Source organism: Nerophis ophidion, unplaced genomic scaffold (genome assembly GCF_033978795.1).
Source record: "Nerophis ophidion isolate RoL-2023_Sa unplaced genomic scaffold, RoL_Noph_v1.0 HiC_scaffold_31, whole genome shotgun sequence".
Taxonomy (NCBI): Eukaryota; Metazoa; Chordata; class Actinopteri; order Syngnathiformes; family Syngnathidae; genus Nerophis; species Nerophis ophidion.
Window position 1 is genome coordinate 476,945 of NW_026906953.1, and position 11,611 is coordinate 488,555.

The following is an 11,611-nucleotide window of genomic DNA, read 5'->3' on the forward strand; positions in this document are numbered from 1 at the left end:
AAAGAGGGTGAGTAGATGTATGTATGTATGTATTTGTGGGCGCTCTGAAGTGGGAGAGGGGTAGGATTAAATAAGATTTGCTTTTTCCTACTCCTGATGAAATGAGAGGTAATATTGTATTGTCCGTATTGTATTGTGTTGTAAATATTCATATTCCAAATAAACTAAGAAAAGAAAGAAAAAGGACATCGACGATAAAGTCCGCAACTTTTGGTCGCTAATAAAAAAGCCTTGCCTGTACCGGAAGTAGCAGACGATGTGCGCGTGACGTCACGGGTTGTAGGGCTCCTCACATCTGAACATTGTTTATAATCATAGCCAGCAGCAGCTAGAGCTTATCGAACCGAGAAAACGATGATTTCCCCATTAATTTGAGCGAGGATGAAAGATTTGTGGATGATGAAATTCAGAGTGAAGGACTAGAAAAAAAAAGGCGATTGCAGTGAGAGCGATTCAGATGTTATTAGACACATTTACTAGGATAATTCTGGAAAATCCCTTATCTGCCTACTGTGTTGCTAGTGTTTTAGTGAGATTATACAGTACCTGAAAGTCAGAGGGGTGTGGCCACGGGTGTGGTGATGGCCAGTGTGTTCGTGGGAGGAGTTAATAGTCGCTGCAGCAGCTGCAGGACGACGCTGGCTCCGCTCATAACTACGGTAAGAGCCAACTTATTAGCACAATTTTCTCACCGAAACCTGCCGGTTGACATGTGGTCGAGATCCATGTTTGCTTGACCACTCTGATCCATAGTAAAGCTTCACCTCCGGGAATGTAAACAAGAAAACACCGGCTGTGTTTGTGTGGCTAAAGGCTAAAAGCTTCCCACCTCCATCTTTCTACTTTGACTTCTCCATTATTAATTGAACAAATTGCAAAAGATTCAGCAACACAGATGTCCAGAATACTGTGTAATTATGCGATTAAAGCAGACTACTTATAGCTGGGATGAGGCTGGAAAATAATGTCCACTACAACCCGAGACGTCAAACGCACGCGTCATCATACGAGTCATCATACCGCGACGTTTTCAACACGACACTTGGCGGGAAATTTAAAATTGTAATGTAGTCAACTAATAAAGGCCGTATTGGCATGTGTTGCAATGTTAATATTTCATCATTGATATATAAACTATCAGACTGCGTGGTGGTTATTAGTGGCTTTCAGTAGGCCTTTAACTGTTACTTTAGGTATGAAAATACCTCCAACTAGATTAGGATACTATATTTCCACATTCATTTTGCAAAACAATTGTGACTACTAATTGTAAGTGTCACACATGTGTCCACCATCTTCCTTCTTCTCCCTATTCTACTCCTTGGTATGCTCTATTTGGCTGCTTCCATTATGCACTTTGTAATATCTACATTCATTTGCACAATAACTTGATTTGTATCCACTTCCTTTAATATCATGTCTGTTATTTCCATAAATTGTTCCCAGTCACCATTATTTTCCACATTGTCCATATTCCTGCTCCCCTCCACACCGTCCACATCTCATCTTGGCATGACACACACTACTATGTGCCCAGAGTGTTGGCACTTGAAACAAGGTACTGGGGGTGGCACGTAAGTTCTAACCTAAAAGCTTGAAAAGCATAAAACATGACTTTTTCCTGGGATGACTTCCTGGACAAACTGCACAAGCACAGATTCGCTCTCCATCTTTTCTCCATTTCTAAATGCCATCATTATCTTCATCATTGTGACAGTTCACCCTTTTCATTTTTATTTTCAAATCTTCTAAATGTTCTGCTCTTGGGATTCCTGTCACGACTCCTCTGGCCCCCTTTCATTCTCCCACTTCCATTATTTCCTTTAGTATCTTATTGCACAGCTTTTGCAATCGCATTGCTTTGTACTTTTACTCTCCATTTTTACATTTAATCAAACTACTTCCGTCCTTTAGCACTTTGGCCATCTCCACCTCTCCAATGTCCTTCTTTCATCTCTTAACCAGTGTCATCAAATTAATATCTTTCATGTCTTGATCTGACTTCAATGTATATATAATCTTGCAATTATCAACCATAATATTTTTCATCCTTTCTACTCTCTTAGCGCTCTACTTTCCTTCATGACCTCCTCTCCCTTTCTTTCCTCTCTCCCCTCTAGTCCTATCCATGTCCATACCTTCCTCACACATCCCCTCCTTATCCTCTTCCATCTCTTTTTAACCAGCTACCAGAAATCCATAGCTGGATAATGGAGAGGTTTTGTGAAATAATAATTAAAAAAAGAATCACCTAAAAGCAAAAATAAAAATGAACTAATTCTCCTCTGTTCTGTACATCATTGTCCAAGTGACATTATATTGTCATCTTCCTCTTTATGCCATTTCCTCAAGGTGACAGAAAAACATGATACAACCTGCCTATCATGTGATTCTACCATGTTGGCAAAATACAAACACACAATATATTGACATATATAACACATAAAACATGGAATTAGAAGTGAACAGTACCCATCCCTACCAGCAAGTGTTGTTGTACTGGAAACTAATTTACAAACACAACTTCATCACACACAATACTCCACTATGGAATTGTTCTTATATTCAAATGAGAAACAAATCCATATTTGAACAGCAATGGTTTGAAAAAGGCATTTGGTCACTGATGCACTTATTGACTGATAAAAATAGTTTATTATTTGAAGATTTCATTAAGTACAACCTGGAACAAGAAAAATACCCATAAATTAAAAGTTTCCATTCTTTCTAAGGCAAAAGAGTTAATGTAAGAAAAAAAGACAGAATTGACCACTTAAAGTAATATTTTGTATGTTGTTTTGCAATTGGATACAACACTTGTTCGATCTGTGATTGGGAAACACAATAAACTGTTTATTTTAAGAATGTATGCAAAGTAAATCTCTGTGGGACGATGTACAATATTGGCTTTTGTCTGACACTCCAAACTTTGAATGATATTGATGTTGTTGTGGGGATGTTAAAAAAGAAAAAAAAAAAAAACATAAAAAAATGTTTCAAACACAATACTGGATTTATTTGATATTTCCACAAATGTAAGTTTGTAAAAAAAAAAATCCCTTCACAAAAATAATCTGCCATTTTCTCTCACGTTTATATTGCATAAAGGTCTGGGGACATACATGTAAAACAATCACAACACAATCATAATAATACAGAGTAATAACGATAATGAATAAAATAGATTAAAGAGACCCAGCAAATGATTCATAAAGTCACACATTTTAAAATTGTATAAAAGACAACTGTTCAAATGATGTATAAAGTAAATAATAATATGCTTCCTGAAGTGGTCCAGAAGATGTTTCAGATGTGAACCAGTACATATGTATATCATATAAAGGTGATAATCTATGGGACTATTAACAATTAGAAATACAAATATGTAATACTTTCATATTTCAAACTATCTTAATCTATAAATGTAGAAGCACATTAAACAGATTGTTAGACAAACAACAATGTCACACATGTTATATGTGCTGATGTTGTTAGAAAGTCAAAATGAAAGTCTGGACAGTTTATTTCAAATCCTGCAGTTTCATTTGCTGCTGCTGTTCTCACCAGCACACTTGTGTTTCTTACACTGGTACTTAGAAGACAATCTTTCACCACACACACTGCAACTCAACACTTTCTCTCCTGGGTGTATTCTCGTGTGTACTACAAGCTTTGATTGTTCACCAAAGCTTCTGTTACAGATTGAACAGGAAAAAGGTTTTTCACCAGTGTGTGTTCTCTTGTGTCTTTTCAAAGTTGGACTGTCTGTAAAACCTTTACCACAGATTGAACAAGAAAAAGGCTTTTTCACCAGTGTGTGTTCTCATGTGTACTTTCAAATTATGACTTTGTGTAAAACCTTTACCACAGACCACACAGGAAAAAGGTTTTTCACCAGTGTGTGTTCTCATGTGTACTTTCAAATCTCGACGTTGTACAAAATATTTTCTACATATTGAACAGAAATGTGATTTTTCACCAGTTTGTGTTCTCTTGTGTATTTTCAAATATTGACTTTGTGTAAAACCTTTACCACAGAATGAACAGATATAAGGTTTTTCACCACGGTGCATTCCCATGTGCTTTTTCAAACTCCAACTTTGTGTAAAGCCTTTACCACAGATTGAACAAATGAAAGGTTTTTCTCCAGTGTGTTTTCTCATGTGTCTTTTCAGACGACTTTGGTATTTAAAAGTTTTGTGACAGTGAGGACATGTGAAGTGAGTGTTGTCAGTGTGACATGTCCTATCATCTTTAAAGTCTTCATCATCAGTGTCAGGAGAGTGTGACGTTGTGTCCTCACTATCTGATAGTGGAGCTAAGAGCTTGTCTGCTTGTGATCCTCCACAGTGGTCTCCATCAGCTTCTGTTGTCATGTGTTGTGTTGAGCTGCTGCTTGGAGGCTCCCCCCCTCCCCTCTCCTCACTTTCACCTTCGACCTCATCTCCTTCACTCTTCACAGGGACACCAGTCACTGGCATCTTGGTAACATCAACCTCCTCCAGTCCTTCAAGATGCTCTTCCTGCTGACTGATGCTGTGTTCTTCCTCTTCCTCTTTAATGTGAGGGCTCAGTGGATTCACCTCTTCCTCCTTAATGTGAGGAAGAGGTGTCAGTGGGTCCTCCTCATCCTCCTTAAAATGGGGGATCCATTGGTGTTCCTCCTCCTCTTTAAAATGGGGGATGAGTGTGTATTCTTCTTCATTCTTAATGTGGGAGAGCTGTGACTCCTCCGTCCGCATCCTTAAACTTCTGTTGTTCAGGGTGAAGATGTTCTTCACAGATGTCTGCAAGACAAACACACACCATGTCTGCTCAGTCACACAATGCATTCAGTACTTTTACATGCACTTAGGAAAAACAAGTTATCGTATGAACTCTCTTGAAATCTCAGTGACACAGAAACACGCTGCTCTTTACAACATTATTTACAGGAATAGAAAAACAAACCAGGACGACAGGACTTTCTACTATGGATAGACGATATGGTTTAAATTAGATTTTGCGATTAAATTATTTCATATAGAATTACAAAAAAAAACATTTTAAAACAGGCTACATGTCAGGTTCAAACACTGATGACATCAATTAAACAAGACAAGATGCAAAGAATCAAACAGAGACATAATTCAATTTGAATTCAATTGAGGAGAAATGTGTCGACCTCTAACCTCTTACAGTGTCACCCACGCTCTGGCGAAAGATTGTACTCCCCCTTCTTTATTTTATTTTCTCAGACCAAATGACCACAACTGCTTCAAGAGGGAAGTGGGTGGTAAACAGCGTTGCCTTTGTTTACGGAACAGTTCAAAAGAAAAGGTCCTAAACACTTCACAGAAAAGGTTGTAAATGATTTCAAAAAGAAGTTCGTAAAACAGTTGAAAAAGGAGGTTCAAAAAGAGGTCCCCTGCAGGGGAGACTGGTCCTGCTTCCTCTTTGCTTTTGTAGTACTTGGGTCAGAAATTATCTTTATGTTTGAAAGAAAACAGGAACACCTTCATCTTGCTTTCCCCAACACAGTGGAGTTTTACGAGCCTTACTCTTGGTAGGTTTCAAAGACAGCTTTTGCTTCTCACCAGTCACTCAATGCAACACAAAGTTTTTGTGATAACTTAGAAACAATTATTCTGACACTACACAGGCTCCTAATTTAGTTGCTGAAATATGCAGTCAAATATTACATAATTTCCAGTATTATTTTGGCAAATAAATTAACCAGATATTAACAGTAAATAAACAAGTCCTTAATAATAATTGTTTCGACAAAATAATACAATTAGAAAAGACACAATATGTTACTGCATATGTCAACTGCCAAATTAGGAGCTTTTGTAACCCGCTTTGAATTTTTTCTATCATCAAACATATATCAAATGATGTATCGTGACATATATTGTTATTAAGATATAGATTTGAGGTCATAGCACTCATACCAAACATTGGTTCGTCGAGTCATTATGTTTGGCCCACCAAATATATTATTTTTTTTTATAATCTTCGGATGTGTGTGTATTAAGGGTGTAACGGTACGTGTATTTGTATTGAACCGTTTCGGTACGGGGGTTCTGGTTCGGAGGTGTATCGAACAAGTTTCCACACGGACATATTAAGTAGCGCACCACACGTTGTGTCAACAATGCACACTGAGGCACAACACACAGCATGCTAACAACGACCGGGCTACTACAACATGTAAAAGTCAGAGCTGGAAGACACTCCTGCCTCGTTAAGATCTCCCGTTTGGGAACACTTCGGCTTTGCAGTGCGATACAACAATGGATAACATGGCTTCAACGAAGAGAAAGACGAACAAACGCAGCTCCCACTGCATTCAAGCAGCTTCTACTCTGCGACTCAGGCAGGGCTAAAGCGATAACAAATGCCGTTGGTGTTTTTACAGCAGCGGATTTAAGACCATATTGCATTAAAAACTAGATTTTGACCCACTTCTGTGGTGGAAGAACAATGAGCCCATATATCCTCTTACTGCCAAGTTAGCCAGGCACTACCTTGCCATACCTGCGACCTCTGTGCCCAGCTAAAGGGTATTTTTCACAGTTGGGGACATTGTAACTGCAAGCAGGTCTGCTCTTTCTGCAGACAATGTGGATAAACTGATTTTTCTGGCAGAAAACATGAAAATTGATTGAAAGTCATCAGGGTTAAAGGCTGGAGGGTGGGAAAAAGAAATGTTAATATGAGGCTGAGTTGACTTGAAACTGTTTAATGCTGCACTTTTTGTATGTAGAAGAAAAGTTTTGTCATTTTATTTAATCTGAGCAACAACTTGAAGCAGTTTAATGTTGCACTTTATATGTAGAAAGGTTTTGTCAAGAAACCAATTCTAAGCCTTATCTTATTTAGTTTTTATTATATATATATATATATACACACACAGTGGGGCGAAAAATAATTTAGTTAGCCAGCGATTGTGCAAGTTCTCCCACTTAAAATGAGGACAAAAGGTCTGTAAATTTCATCATAGGTACACTTCAACAGATTGTGAAAAAAAATCCAGGAATTCACATTGTATAAATTTTAAAGAATCTATTTATAAATTATGGTGGACAATAAGTATTTGGTCAACCATTCAAAGTTCTCACTGATGGAAGGAAGTTTTGGCTCAAAAACTCATGATACATGGCCCCATTCATTCTTTTCTTAACACGGATCAATCGTCCTGTCCCCTTAGCAGAAAAACAGCCCCAAAGCATGATGTTTCCACCCCCATGCTTCACAGTAGGTGTGGTGTTCTTGGGATGCAACTCAGTATTCTTCTTCCTCCAAACACGACGAGTTGAGTTTATACCGAAAAAAGTTCTATTTTGGTTTCATCTGACCACATGACATTCTCCCAATCCTCTGCTGTATCATCCATGTATCCATTTTGGTATAAACTCAACTCGTCGTGTTTGGAGGAAGAAGTATACGGAGTTGCATCCCAAGAACACCACACCTACTGTGAAGCATGGGGGTGGAAACATCATGCTTTGGGGCTGTTTTTCTGTGTTAAGGAAAGAATGAATGGGGCCATGTATCGTGATATTTTGAGCCAAAACTTCCTTCCATCAGTGAGAGCTTTGAATGGTTGACCAAATACTTATTTTCCACCATGATTTACAAATAAATTATTTAAAATTCCTACAATGTGAATTCCTGGATTTTTTTCCCACATTCTGTCTCTCACAGTTGAAGTGTACCTATGATGAAAATTACAGACCTTTCATCATTTTAAGTGGGAGAACTTGCACAATCGCTGGCTGACTAAACATTTTTTTTGCCCCACTGTGTATATATATATATATATATATATATATATATATATATATATATATATATATATATATATATAAATATATATACATAAATATATATATATATATATATATGTATATATATATATATATATATATATATATATACATATATATATACAAATACATATACATATACATATATATATATATATATATATATATATATATATATATATATATAAATATATATACATATATATACATATATATATATATAAATATATATATACATAAATATATATATATATATATACATATATATATACAAATACATATACATATATATATATATATATATATATATATATATATATATATATATATATATGTGTGTATGTATATATGTGTGTGTGTGTATATATATATATATATATATATATATATATATATATATATATATATATATATATATAATCTGTCCAGAGTCGGGACCCGGGGTGGACCGCTCACCTGTGCATCGGTTGTGGACATCTCTGCGTTGCTGACCTGTCTGCGCTCGGGATGGTCTCTGGCTGGCCCCACTATGGACTGGACTCTAACTATTATGTTAGATCCACTATGGACTGGACTTTCACAAGATTATACTAGACCCACTTGACGTCCATTTTATCCGGTCTCCCCTAGAAGGAGGGGGGTGGGGGGGGGGGGGGGGGGCGAGTCATGTGCATTCCTCTCCAAAGTTTCTCAAAGTCATTCACATCAACGTCCCACTGGGTAGTGAGTTTTTCCTTGCCCTTTTGTGGGCTCTGAACTGAGGATGTTGTTGTGGCTTGTGCAGCCCTTTGAGACACTACTGATTTGGGGCTATCTAAATAAATATTGATTGATTGATTGATTGATATATTTTGACCGCATTAACCCTGGCAACCAACCCTGTGTGTATATGTATGTTATTGTTATGCTTAGCATTCATGACTAGTAGACACAAACAAAAGCTCTTTTAAAGAAATGTTAAAAGGATAAAGCCATTGTTTACAAATGTTGGTAAATAAATAACCAGAAAATGTATATTTTGTTGTTTTCTTACTGTACCAAAAACGAACCGAACCGTGACCTCAAAACCGAGGTACATACCGAACCAAAATTTTTGTGTACCGTTACACCCTTAGTGTGTAGGCTACGAGGAGCCAGCAGCTACACAACAGCTAAGCTAAAACAGCACATTTAAGCATATCAAATAATTATAGTTGCTTAATACGTACACAATGTCTCCAAAACAGAAGTCTGATAGAAAGTATCCAGTAACAAACGTGCCCGCATTATTCAACTTTCTGTGCCATGAGCTTGACTTCATGAATTATTGTGGCCACCAGGTGTTGTGAAAGATCAAATAAAACAATTGCAAAAGCATCCGTCACAAGGTTAGTGTTTTCTATATATTTGTGTCAATATGTAGAAGCATCCTCAGCCTTCCCGGGAAGGTCTATTCAGAAGTACTGGAGAGGAGTTTACGCCGCATAGTTGAACCTGGGATTCAGGAGGAACAGTGTGGTTTTCGTCCTGGCAGTGGAACTGTGGACCAGCTCTATACTCTGGGCAGGGTTCTTGAGGGTGCATGGGAGTTTGCCCAACCAGACAACATGTGCTTTGTGGACTTGGAGAAGGCATTGGACCGTGTCCCTCGGGAAGTCCTGTGGGGAGTGCTCAGGGAGTATGGGGTATCGGACTGTCTGATTGTGGCGGTCCGCTCCCTGTACGATCAGTGTCAGAGCTTGGTCCGCATTGCCGGCAGTAAGTCGGACAAGTTTCCAATGAGGGTTGGACGCCGCCATGGCACTGATTCTATTCATAACTTTTATAAATAGAATTTGTTGGCGCAGTCAAGGCGTTCAGGGGATCCGGTTTGGCGGCTGCAGGATTAGGTCTCTGCTTTTTCAGATGATGTGGTCCTGATGGCTTCATCTGGCCATCTGGATCGGTTTGCAGCAGAGTGTGAAGTGACTGGGATAGGACCCAGCACCACCAAGTCCGAGTCCAAGGTTCTCGCCCGGAAATGGGTGGTGTGCCACCTCCAGGTTTGGGAGGAGACCCTCCCCAAAGTGGAGGAGTTCAAGTACCTCGGAGTCTTGTTGACAAGTGAGGGAAGAGTGGATCCTGAGATCAATTGGTGGATCGGTGCGGCGTCTGCAGTAATGTGGACGCTGTATCAATCTGTTATGGTGAAGAAGGAGCTGAGCCGGAAGGCAAAGCTCTCAATTTACCGGTCGATCTACGTTCCCATCCTCACCTATGGTTATGAGCTTTGGGTTATGACCGAAAGAACAAGATCACGGGTACAATCAGCCGAAGCGGTCTGTACATTTTAATTAATACATTTCCCTTATTACCTCTTGTGGTCTTTATTTGACCCCATATTCGTTCCCACTACCGCACCTTAAAGGGGAACATTAACACAATTTCAGAAGGGTTAAGACCAATAAAAATCAGTACCCAATGGCTTCTTTTATTTTTCGAAGTTTTTTTCAAAATTTTACTTGTCCCGGAATATCCCGAAAAAAGGTACTGCCTGATTTACGCTATCTGCGAAGCCACTGTCCATTTTCTTACGTCATCCAGTGATGCCAATACAAACAGCATGGCGGATACCACAGCAAGATATAGCGGCATTAGCTCGGATTCAGACTCGGATTTCAGTGTCTTGAGCAATTCAACAGATTACGCATGTATTGAAACGGATGGTTGGAGTATGGAGACAGATAGCGAAAACGAAATTGAAGAAGAAACTGAAAATTGAGCGAATAGCTATTGACGCTATTCGGCCATATCTGCTTTAGCGTCGCCGGTAAAATGTGCGGACCAAACGATAGGGACTTTTGCATTGACACTGGAGCAACTTAAATACGTCGATTGGTTAGTGTTTGTTTGGCATTAAATGTGGGTGGAAGGAAACGCTGGATGGAAATACAACTACAAATGTACATACAGCTAGCCTAAATAGCATGTTAACATAGATTATGTTTGTGTCAAATACCATGAGACATTATAAAGACACCAAAACAGAGAATAGAAGACAGAGCAGTGTTTGCTTTTCACGTGCAAGGAGAGAAAAAGGAGCAAGTTGTCAGTTACAGGCTCCCAATTTACTCTGAAAATTTCTCCAGTCTCCTCGCCTTTTTAATTCATTTAGGGAAGCCTTTTCAGTACAAACACGCACACACAGCTGCGCTCAGGGAAGGCGATTTACAGCTGTGTGGGATACCTAACCCCTGTGCTGATAACTAAATACAAGCAAATACATAGCAATACAAAAATTAGCAACCCCCTGCATTCCTCTGGGCCATCTGCAAATTCCTCGTTTACATGGGTAGGTAGACCTAAATTCAATCCAACACAAAGTTTCCTTTCTACTTGTCTACACAATTAACAAAACCATCATATTTGAATAAAATGAGATAACTTTTTTACAATTAATCCAACATTTCCTTCCTGTTTAATCGTATTTTTATTCAAATTCTCACATCACCTTGAAATGACCACTTCTTTCGATTTTCAAAAATATGATTACGCTCAGAATATAGATGTTGCAATTTCATTATTCGGAGTCATATGGATCTGGAAACAAGTCTGGTAATGCAGGTGCAAGATCGTCTGTGTCATCATCATCATCATCATCATCATCATCAATTTGTTGTTCAGACAGTAAATACATATCTGGAAATAAATCAGGAACACCATCCAGGTAGGTATTCTCATCTTCATATTCATCTTCTCTGTCGTCCGCCAGAAAGTGCGTCTGAACAGCTTTATCGTCTGCTGGGCTAATCACTGTGGTAATCAAGACGGTTAAGCAGAGA